This window comes from Dama dama, chromosome X (genome assembly GCF_033118175.1).
Source record: "Dama dama isolate Ldn47 chromosome X, ASM3311817v1, whole genome shotgun sequence".
NCBI classification, from domain to species: domain Eukaryota; kingdom Metazoa; phylum Chordata; class Mammalia; order Artiodactyla; family Cervidae; genus Dama; species Dama dama.
In genome coordinates this window covers 144,817,947-144,830,483 of record NC_083714.1, presented here as the reverse complement: position 1 = coordinate 144,830,483, position 12,537 = coordinate 144,817,947, and positions in this window count along the sequence as shown.

The following is a 12,537-nucleotide window of genomic DNA, read 5'->3' as shown; positions in this document are numbered from 1 at the left end:
AAAATGGAGTTAGCTTATGATCCAGCAGTCCCACTACTGGGCATATATCCAGTAAAGATGAAAGCTCCCATCAGAAAAGAGACACGCACAGCAGTGTTTATAGTAGTACCAAGTACAGTAGTGAAAGGTTGCTGCTGAACGATAAGACACGGGATTCTTGTCCTCCGGAGGAGACGAATTCAATCCGGGGCCAGAGACGAGGCTGGATCGCTCAGAGCTTTTGTGTAATAAAGTTTTATTAAAGTATAGAGAAAGCTTCTGACATAGGCATCAGAAGGGGGCAAAAGAGTACCCCCCTCCTAGTCTTTAGCTGTATGTTATATAGTCACTCACAGTCTGTTAATGAAATGAAAGGAATGTCATAAAATTTAGAATGGCATCAGATAATCCATCCCAGGCCATAAAACGATTGACTTGAATCTTGTAGAAGGGCAGAATACCAACAAATAGTTCCGTTTACATAGATTAGGGGAACAATACCTGAGTAAGTAAGTTAGGCCGTTTGGCGGAACCAACTTGAAGGTAGAGTCTGGGGTTCATTAACATAGCTTAAGACAACATTTCCATACGAAAAAGGAATGTATTGGTTAACTCAAAGTCTGAGAGTAGTTAGCTTTAGGTGAGACCAGGTGTCATGGCAACACAGAATGTTAAGAGAAACCTCCTTTTAAATTTGTATAGAGAAGGAAAAACAGATCGCTGGTTTGTTTCTTCCTGCCGCTTAAGAGAGATAAAAATATCTGGCACTTACAGCCTCTTTCCTCCATTTGGAGACCACTGGCCTTCCTGCCTGTTAACCTCTCAGTAGCAAAGAAATGGAAACAACCTGAAATGCCCATACATAGGTGAATGGATAAAGAAAGATATTTTATACATACAATGGAATATTAACCATAAGAAAGGATGAAACAATGCTATTTTCTCAACATGGATGCACCTAGAGATGATCATACAAAGTAAGTCAAACAGAGAAAGATAAGAGGAGCTTAGGTGGGTTCAGCTCAACTTTTGGACTTCAGTTGATAGGAGGTCTTCATCTTTTCCCCCAGGGTATATGGAGATGGCTGTTACGTAACTGCTCTAAGCCTTGTGGCTTCCCAGTGACCTTAGTCATTCTGAAGGCTCCCAGTAGTCTGCCCCAGAGCCCCTGAGCACCCTTATATATACCCATCTCCAGGGGGCCACACCGTTACGGTTTATGAGATCAGCAAGTCTCTTCCCCAGCCAATGGTGGCCCCGGGTGAGCCTTGACATCACAAAGACCCATCCTGACATGTCTAGTGGAGGATGGGGAGCAACTCAGATGATATTGTGGGAGAAATGAGGCATTTGTAATTCCCCTAAAGAGGCCTCCAAACTCACCTGCCACCCTCATCACTCCACGTCAACTCATGGGTCACACGGCAGGCAGAGTGCATCTCCTACAAACCTTCCCCACAGCCACACTCCTCGGGCATTCATTCTGTTCTCTCTTACCTTTCACCTTTATCTAGTTTTGAATATCTTGCCTGAAATCCCTCCACGACAACTAGGCTGTGTTTAAGTGTCTGTGGAAGCGAGCATCATTCCACGTTCCCTCTGCAGTGTGGTCTTAATGCACCGTGAAGCCCATTGAATTCTGGGCCAGCCGACAGAAACCTTTCCATCCCGCCTCCTTGTCTCAGTGTTCCCGCAACTCGCCTCCGTTTTCTGGTCTCCAGTCGGAAACCCTTGTCTTCAGGCTGTGAGAACGCATTGAATACACTTGCCCTTGCTCCACACGGAGCTGTCTCGTTTCAAGTTTAGGACTCAGGGTGACCTCACTAGGAGTACTCCCCAGCCTTGGGTTTGAACAGGGTGATGGGGATGGGGCAGAGAAATGCTTGTTTCAGGTTGTGCTGGGGGATCCCATGCAGGAAATGACCACCTGCGGCTGATTAGTATTCCCAGCAAGGGGTGGAGCTTGCCCAGAGCTGTGTGAGCCTTGTGTGCAAGGGTCTTCTCAACACGTGCCCTCACAAATCTCTTTTCTCATCTTGTTTTCTTGCTGGAAGCTCTTTTGGAGCTGACCTCACAGCCAAAACCAAGGTGGAATTCATTTCCATGAGCAGCTGCCACAAGCTTCCAGCTTCTTGGATAAAACACTGAGTCATCCTGTCCTGTGCATCTAGTTCCCACGGTCTCTCATTGAGCTAGTTGGCTCTGGAGGAAAGGGGAATGGATTGTGTGCTGCACCTCAGTCCTCGTTTTTCCAATTGACTCGTAGGGTCAACCAGCCTGAGGTGCACCCCTGGGGACACTTTGTTGGCTTAGTGGGTCTCCCTGGGTTTCCTGTGAAGTGTTCACATCCTGGTATCCACTTGTTGCTTACTCACCCAGGGTCCATCACACTGCTGAACATTTTAAGAGGTAGACAAAGCACGCCATAAACAAACCCAAAGGATGACTCTTACAATTTTGAGAAGAAAGATCTTAAAACCTGATAGAGAAATGGGCAAGAGGCACGAGCCAACACTATATAAGAAAGATGTATCACTGGCCTTTAAATTTATGAAGACATGTTTAAAGACATGAGCAGCCAATTCACAAGAAGAGTATGGAACTAGCCCCGAACCACGTTAAGAACATATTAAATCTCACGAAGGTAAGAAAAATCATACTAAAATCCCCTTGAGCATTGAAACTCAGGCAGAAGTGGCATAGATTTTAGAAATTGCAGACAGAGACATTAAGATACTTGAAATAACTGTGTTTTGTGTGTTCTAAAAGTAAGGAGAGACATGGAAATCCTAAAATAGACCCCATTTGATCTTACAGATATGAAAAACATAGTGTCAGATGAAGCCCATTTTAAGGGTTTCCTGGTGGGTCAGACAGTAACAAACAAACAAACAAACAAAAAAAACCCACCTGCATCATGGGAGACCGGGATTCAGTCCCTGGGTTGGGAAGATCCCCTGGAGGGGGGAATGGCAGCCTGCTCCAGTATGCCTGCCTCGAGAATCCCCATGGACAGAGGAGCCTGGCGGGCTACAGTCCATGGGGTCAAAAAGAGTTGGACCCGGCTGAGCAACGAAACACAGCACAGCACAGCACATTGAATGTTTGTGAAAGAAAGGCAGGTAGGGAGGAAGGAGGGAGAAAGGGAAACAAGGGAAATGAAAGGAAGGAAAGAAACTCCTCTGTTGCTGGTGAGAACAGAGCAACCAGAGAGGTCCCCCAGCAGGACAGCACCCCACATGTCCATCTGAGCACTCTCAGACGGTTTGAAACAACCATCACCAACTTTGGTCCCAGTCTTTCAACCAAACTCATGTGCAGGGTTTCCCACTTACAGGCTAATAGTCATCATGGTTTCTCCTCATTCAAATCGTGATTCACCCAGAAGTGGAAAAGACACGTGTGCCCCAATGTTCACCACAGCACTGTTTACAATAGCCAGGGCATGGAAGCAACCTAGATGTCCATCAGCAGACAAATGGGAAAGAAAGCTGTGGTACATAGACAAAATAGAATATTGCTCAGCCATTAAAAAGAACACATTTGAATCCGTTCTAATGAGGTAGATGAAACTGGAGCCTATTATACAGAGTGAAGTAAGTCAGAAAGAAAAACACCAATACACTTTACTAAGGCATATATATGGAATTCAGAAAGATGGTAATGATAACCCTATATGGGAGACAGCAAAAGAGACACAGATTTACAGAACAGTCTTTTGGAGTCTGTGGGAGACAGTGAGGGTGGGATGATCTGAGAGAATAGCATTGAAACATGTCTATTATCATATGTGAAAGAGATAGCCAGTCCATGTTCGATGCATAAGACAGGGTGTTCAGGGCTGGTGCACTGGGATGACCCAGAGGGATGGGATGGGGAGGGAGATGGGAGGGGAATCAGGAGGGGTAACACATGTACACTCATGGCTGATTCATGTTAATGTATGGCAAAAACCACCACAATATTGTAAAGTAATTACCCACCAATTAAAATAAAATAAAGTAAAATAAAATAAAATAAAATACGTTCCTTTGCTAAAAAGGACCTAATCAGTATTGGCTTTTTGACCTCCAAAAACGCCATTCTTTTCCTTCCTTTCTTCCCTCCTTCCTCCTCCCACTCTCTTTCCTTTTCTTTCTTATAATACAACTGTTAAAGCTTGCTTTCCATTTATAGTTATGACAAAGTCTTGGCTCTATTCCCCATGTTGTACAATGCATCCCTGAGCTCATCTTCCACCTAACTAACACTGTGTCCCTCCCACTCCCCACCTCTGTATTGCCCCTCCCTCTTCCCCTCCCCGCTGGTAACCAGTAGATGCTTCTCTATATCTGCGCACCTCCATTTTTATCATATTCTCTACTTGGCGGTATGTTTAGATTCTATAAGTGATATCATACAGTATTTGTCTATCTCTGTGAGTTATTTTACTCAATATTCTACCTTCCATGTTGCTGCAAATGCCAATATTCCATTCTTTTGATGGGGCAGCTCCTTTGTATGCCTTTTTAGCAAATGGCACGCCCCCCCCCCACACACACACACGACACAGCTCCCCAGCAAAGTGTCCATCTCTGCACTCACACAGAGAAACACCAAGTCCTCTTCTCTTCTCCCATGGGAAGTGTGTCTTTGAAGCTCAGTCTGGTACCAGTTCTTCCCCCTACTTTCTGGCAACCTGGGCATTCTGGTCCCATCTCCAACTCCACAGAAGCCATCTCCCTCCCTCCTCACACACTTATCCCTTCCCTGCCCTCTCTGCCCCCCACTATCAGAGAACTCAGAGACAAAGATATTTTCACATCTGGTTGATTTTATTTTCGTTATTAATGTATGCAGTTGCTATAATATTCAGCATCTGTACTGTTGGCCAGTACTCAGCGGCGAGACCCCCGAGCATTTCTGAAGTCTCTAGCCATGCCCTGAAGTCACTGGCTGTCCACTGGTCCAGCTGGAATGGCAGGGTTCTCCATGGCCTCTGGGACCTCCTCTGGTTCGTTCTGATTAGCTGGAATGGCAGGGGTCTCTGTGGTCTCTGGGACCTCCTCTGGTTCCTTCTGAGTAGCTGGAATGGCAGGGGTCTCTGTGGTCTCTGGGACCTCCTCTGGTTCATTCTGATTAACTGGAATGGCAGGGGTCTCTGTGGTCTCTGGGACCTCCTCTGGTTCCTTCTGATTCAGCTGTTCATTTGCCTTGGAACTCTGGCTACAGAGCTTTGAGCATCTGATTTTCTTAAGCTTTTTGGTGGTGGGAATGTTCTGAGTTTTCTTTGGCAGCTTTGCCGGAATGGGATTATTCACCCTCACGGTTACCCTGGCCACCTAGAGAAAACAAGAGCGGGAGCAAAGAATGGCACTGGTTTAGGGAAGAGTGTGAAGACAGGTGGGAACGATGGCTTCAGGAGAAGGGGTGTGGGCAGAGAAGGGTTATGTGCCAGGCAAGGAGAGGCGAGGGGGTCTTTTGGGGTGGGGCCGATGGACAAGAGGACTTTGGCTGGGTTCAGCTCACCTTGACATTTTTTCTGGACCTCAGTTGATAGGAGGTCTTCATCTTCTCCTGGGTAAAAGGAGGTGCGTGTTCCATAATTGCTCTGGAGCCTTGTGGCTTCCTAGTCACCTCAGTCATTTGGAGGACTCACAGTGGTCTGCTCAGAGCCCCTGAGCACCCCTATATATACCCGTCCCCATGGAGCCTCACCCTCATGCTTTATGAGGTCAGCAAGTCTCTTCCCCAGCCAATGGTGGCCCTGGGTGAGCTTTGACATCACAAAGCCCCATCCTCACATGTCTAGCGGGGGATGGGGAGCAATTCAGATGATTTGCTGGGAGAAATGAGGCATTTGTAATGCCCTAAAGAGGCCTCCAAACTCACCTGCCACCCTCACGTCTATGTCAACTCTGATGGGTCACACAGCAGGCAGAGTACATCTCCTCCAAACCTTGCCCCACAGCCACACTCCTCGGGCATTCATTCTGTTCTCTCTCAGCTTTCACCATTATCTAGCTTTTCATATCTTGCCTAAACTCCCTCCATGACAACTAGGTTGTGTTTAAGTGTCTGTGGAAGCGAGAATCATTCCACATTCCTCCTGCAATGTGGTCTTAATGCACCTCGAAGACCACTTAATTCTGGGCCAGCCGACAGAAACCTTTCCCATCCCGCCTCCTTTTCTCTGCGTTCCAGGAGCTCTCCTCTGTTTTCTGGTCTCCAGTCGGAAACCCTTGTCTTCAGGCTGTGAGAACGCAGTGAATACACTTGACCTTGTTCCACATGGAGCTTTCTTGAATAAACCAACTAGGTCATGATGTCTAACTTTTTGAATATGTCGTTGGATTCTGTTTGCTAGAATTTGTTGAACATTTTTCACATATGTTCATCAGTGATATTGGCCTGTAGTTTACTTTTTTGGCAGAATCTTTGGCTGGTTTTGGGATTAGGGTGAAGGGGGCCTCAGAAATTGAGTTTGGGGGTTTTACCTTGTGCAGTAATTTGGAAGAGTTTGAGTGGGATAGGTGTTAGCTCTTAATTGTTTGGTGGATTCACCTGTGAAGCCAACTGGTCCTTGGATTTTGTTTGTTCAAAGATTTTTCATGGCAGTTTCAATTTCCATGATTTTGATTGGTCTAGTAAGATTTTCTATTTCTTCCTGGCTCAGTTTTGGAAGGTTATACTTTTCTAAGAATTCGTCCATTTCTTCCAAGTTTTCCATTTTATTTTCATATAGCTGCTGATAGTAGTCTCTTGTGATCCTTTGTATTTCTGTGTTGTCTGTTGCATGCACTGCAGCAGCATTCACAACGACCAAGAGATGAAAGGAAAGAGAATTCTTGGGTGCAGATGAAAAGAGAAAGAAAGAAATGTGACAGAGATACACAATGAAATATGACGCCAAAATTATGAAATTGGAAAAAATTCCATTTTCAGAGATACGCAAAAATCTAGAGTTAATCACAGTAAGTAAAGAAGGGCAGATTAAAGAGATATCATATCATATACCTTCGAGAGGGGATTAAAAAAAAAAAAACATTGATGGCGATGAGTGAAAAAAAAAAAAAAAAAAAAGTGAAATGGACTTGCACTCCTGGTAAGAAAATTACGGTTAGCAAAGGGTGTTGGTGGGTGAGAGCCTGAAAGGTGAAGGCTGGAATAAATTTATTCCCACAAATGCCTATGCAATTCATAATCCACATGGACTTCTTGTATCAAGAGAAATGTGCTCAACAGATTCTCAAAACAGCTGTGACAGTAACCACAGCTGAACACCTCCAGGTATCTGTGGAACGGAAGGAGAAACTGGTTCCCTGCAAAAACTACAATGGTGTAAATTGTCTTAAATGAGAAATAAAAGTTTCACTTAAAGAAAAACCTCAAAGGCTAAAGAGACAAAAGCTTTTGGTGACTTCCAGGGTCTCCTTTTCCTCTCCTTTACAACCAGGCCTGGGAGAACCTCAGAGGGGGCTGTTACCATAGCAACAAGAGGAGGGAATGAAGAAATGCTGCCGCCTTGTGGACATTTTCTATAACAGCAACCTTAGAATGCTGATGGACCCAGTGTTCACAATGGTGCTGAGCTCTAACCCATACCCACTCTTTACAAATTGCCAGGGCTCACATAGGAGAAACAATAAACACAGGGGAAGCTAACAGGTAGAGGATATGAACGGGTGAACACAATTCCGTGCCTCATTAGAAAAGCTGATGACAATGTGCACATAGGATGAAATGTAAGAGATACGAACATCTAAGCTGTTGAGGATATGATCACCTCTGCCTCAGCATGAAAAAAGGCCACTGTCTAAAGCTGTACATGGAATCAGTGGTAGAATAGCATTAGTACAGTGGACACTTTAGGTTACTGGTGGGATGGACCTGATAAGAGGCACTATGAGCATGATTAGGAAAGTGCACTCCCATGAAAGACAAATAAATAAATAAACAAAGAGGCAGAGACAGTATGATAAACCAGGTCCTCTCCTGGAGTAAATCAGAAATGAACAGATTTCGAACACCACACACCCCAAACCAGGTCCCATGGAAACCATTCAAAACATCAAAGAGATGAAAGTGAAGATAGCATACCTGGACAGAGGAATGTATAAGGAAATTGATACAGGTCTAGAATGAATTTTGAATCAAGGATTGAAATCTGAAAGTAGGACAACTTCAGAGATAGATAAACCTAGAGATCATACCACTGATTGAAGGAGGTTCGATTCAGGAAACATCAGGTGATGCAACAGAGAGGTGGGATACAAAAATCCACTGCAGTGAGCACCCACACGAAGGTGACATGGATATCCAACCTGGCAAGAAACCTATGGGTGGACCCTGGTGGATGGAAGGGAAACATCTGTAGTTTGGAATTAATTTCTTCCCACAGATACATATAAAATACAGAATCACGTAAACCTATTGCAGCAAGAGTAGTCGTCGAAACACCTTCTAATAATATGTAGGTGAAAACAAGCACAGCTGAATACATAGAGTAGTCTCAGTGTCACGGAACAAGAATCTGTACACGTAAAACCAGCTCCCCTTGTCTTCAACTTAAAGAGAATAGGAAAATTTACTTCAAAAATCCAAGAGTGAGGAGACACCGCGTTTTGTGGCATCCTCTGGCTCGTTCTACTCTACTCTACAACCGGGCCTGACAAAAACTCTCAGATGCGGCAGGCCATCCCAGAAGAGGAGGGAATCATAAAACCTTGCAATGTAGAGGGTTTTCTCTGTAATGGCAGCCTTCAAACTATCGCTGATGGATATATGATATACACAAGGCCGCTGGACTCAACATGAGACCTACCCTTGAGCATGTCAGGGGTGATTCATCCAAAAAAGAAAAAAAGTGAGAAAGAAAATCCACAACACTCTCAGGAAGAAAACATCAACAGTTAAATACAGCTCAAAGTGCTTTAAGAAATAAAGAAACACAGATTTTGAAAAACACGTGTAAGTCGACCATGCACTGCAGCAAGATTAACAACATCCTATACATGAAAGTCAAGAAACTGATGCTGTCACTATTGAAAACAGTAAGCAGTTCTTTTAAAATTAATTTTTATTTTCTTATTGATGGATAGTTGCTTTACAGAATTTTGTTGTTTTCTGTCCAACCTCAACATGAATCAGCCATATGTATACATATGTCCCCTCTGTTTAGAACCTCCTGCCCATCTCCCTCCCCAGTATGCAGCTTTTGAAACAAACTAAAAATAGAGTTAGCATATGATCCAGCAGTCCCCCTACTGGGCATATATCCAGTAAAGATGAAAGCTCCCATCAGAACAGAGACGCGCACAGCAGTGTTTATAGTAGTACCAAGTACAGTGGCAAAGAAATGGAAAAAACCTGAAATGCCCATACATAGGTGAATGGATAAAGAAAGATATTTTATACATACAATGGAATATTAACCAAAAGAAAGGATGAAACAATGCTATTTTGTCAACATGGATACACCTAGAGATGATCATACAAAGTAAGTCAAACAGAGAAAGATAAGAGGAGCTTAGGTGGTTTCAGCTCACCTTTTGGACTTCAGTTGATAGGAGGTCTTCATCTTTTCCCCCAGGGTATATGGAGATGGCTGTAACGTAACTGCTCTAAGCCTTGTGGCTTCCCAGTGACCTTAGTCATTCTGAGGGCTCCCAGTAGTCTGCCCCAGAGCCCCTGAGCACCCTTATATATACCCATCTCCAGGGGGCCACACCGTTACGGTTTATGAGATCAGCAAGTCTCTTCCCCAGCCAATGGTGGCCCCGGGTGAGCCTTGACATCACAAAGACCCATCCTGACATGTCTAGTGGAGGATGGGGAGCAACTCAGATGATTTTGTGGGAGAAATGAGGCATTTGTAATTCCCCTAACGAGGCCTGCAAACTCACCTGCCACCCTCATCTCTCCACGTCAACTCATGGGTCACACGGCAGGCAGAGCGCATCTCCTACAAACCTTCCCCACAGCCACACTCCTCGGGCATTCATTCTGTTCTCTCTCACCTTTCACCTTTATCTAGTTTTGAATATCTTGCCTGAAATCCCTCCACGACAACTAGGCTGGGTTTAAGTGTCTGTGGAAGTGAGCGTCATTCCACGTTCCCTCTGCAGTGTGGTCTTAATGCACCGTGAAGCCCATTGAATTCTGGGCCAGCTGACAGAAACCTTTCCATCCCGCCTCCTTGTCTCAGTGTTCCTGGAACTCGCCTCCGTTTTCTGGTCTCCAGTCGGAAACCCTTGTCTTCAGGCTGTGAGAACGCATTGAATACACTTGCCCTTGTTCCACATGGAGCTGTCTCGTTTCAAGTTTAGGACTCAGGGTCACCTCACTAGGAGTACTCCCCAGGCTTGGGTTTGAACAGGGTGATGGGGATGGGGCAGAGAAATGCTTGTTTCAGGTTGTGCTGGGGGATCCCATGCAGGAAATGACCACCTGCGGCTGATTAGTATTCCCAGCAAGGGGTGGAGCTTGCCCAGAGCTGCGTGAGCCTTGTGTGCAAGGGTCTTCTCAACACGTGCCCTCACAAATCTCTTTTCTCATCTTGTTTTCTTGCTGGAAGCTCTTTTGGAGCTGACCTCACAGCCAAAACCAAGGTGGAATTCATTTCCATGAGCAGCTGCCACAAGCTTCCAGCTTCTTGGATAAAACACTGAGTCATCCTGTCCTGTGCATCTAGTTCCCATGGTCTCTCATTGAGCTGGTTGGCTCTGGAGGAAAGGGGAATGGATTGTGTGCTCCACCTCAGTCCTCGTTTTTCCAATTGACTCGTAGGGTCAACCAGCCTGAGGTGCACCCCTGGGGACACTTTGTTGGCTTAGTGGGTCTCCCTGGGTTTCCTGTGAAGTGTTCACATCCTGGTGTCCACTTGTTGCTTACTCACCCAGGGTCCATCACACTGCTGAACATTTTAAGAGGTAGAAAAAGCACGCCATAAACAAACCCAAAAGATGACTCTTACAATTTTGAGAAGAAAGATCTTAAAACCTGATAGAAAAATGGGCAAGAGGCACGAGCCAACACTTTACAAGAAAGATGTATCACTGGCCTTTAAATTTATGAAGACATGTTTAAAGACATGAGCAGCCAATTCACAAGAAGAGGATGGAACTAGCCCCGAACCACGTTAAGAACATATTAAATCTCACGAAGGTAAGAAAAATCATACTAAAATCCCCTTGAGAATTGAAACTCAGGCAGAAGTGGCATAGATTTTAGAAGTTGCAGACAGAGACATTAAGATACTTGGAATAACTGTGTTTTGTGTGTTCTAAAAGTAAGGAGAGACATGGAAATCCTAAAATAGACCCCATTTGATCTTACAGATATGAAAAACATAGTGTCAGATGAAGCCCATTTTAAGGGTTTCCTGGTGGGTCAGACAGTAACAAACAAACAAAAAAAAACCCACCTGCATCATGGGAGACCGGGATTCAGTCCCTGGGTTGGGAAGATCCCCTGGAGGGGGGAATGGCAGCCTGCTCCAGTATGCCTGCCTCGAGAATCCCCATGGACAGAGGAGCCTGGCGGGCTACAGTCCATGGGGTCAAAAAGAGTTGGACCCGGCTGAGCAACGAAACACAGCACAGCACAGCACATTGAATGTTTGTGAAAGAAAGGCAGGTAGGGAGGAAGGAGGGAGAAAGGGAAACAAGGGAAATGAAAGGAAGGAAAGAAACTCCTCTGTTGCTGGTGAGAACAGAGCAACCAGAGAGGTCCCCCAGCAGGACAGCACCCCACATGTCCATCTGAGCACTCTCAGACGGTTTGAAACAACCATCACCAACTTTGGTCCCAGTCTTTCAACCAAACTCATGTGCAGGGTTTCCCACTTACAGGCTAATAGTCATCATGGTTTCTCCTCATTCAAATCGTGATTCACCCAGAAGTGGAAAAGACACGTGTGCCCCAATGTTCACCACAGCACTGTTTACAATAGCCAGGGCATGGAAGCAACCTAGATGTCCATCAGCAGACAAATGGGAAAGAAAGCTGTGGTACATAGACAAAATAGAATATTGCTCAGCCATTAAAAAGAACACATTTGAATCCGTTCTAATGAGGTAGATGAAACTGGAGCCTATTATACAGAGTGAAGTAAGTCAGAAAGAAAAACACCAATACACTTTACTAAGGCATATATATGGAATTCAGAAAGATGGTAATGATAACCCTATATGGGAGACAGCAAAAGAGACACAGATTTACAGAACAGTCTTTTGGAGTCTGTGGGAGACAGTGAGGGTGGGATGATCTGAGAGAATAGCATTGAAACATGTCTATTATCATATGTGAAAGAGATAGCCAGTCCATGTTCGATGCATAAGACAGGGTGTTCAGGGCTGGTGCACTGGGATGACCCAGAGGGATGGGATGGGGAGGGAGATGGGAGGGGAATCAGGAGGGGTAACACATGTACACTCATGGCTGATTCATGTTAATGTATGGCAAAAACCACCACAATATTGTAAAGTAATTACCCACCAATTAAAATAAAATAAAGTAAAATAAAATAAAATAAAATACGTTCCTTTGCTAAAAAGGACCTAATCAGTATTGGCTTTT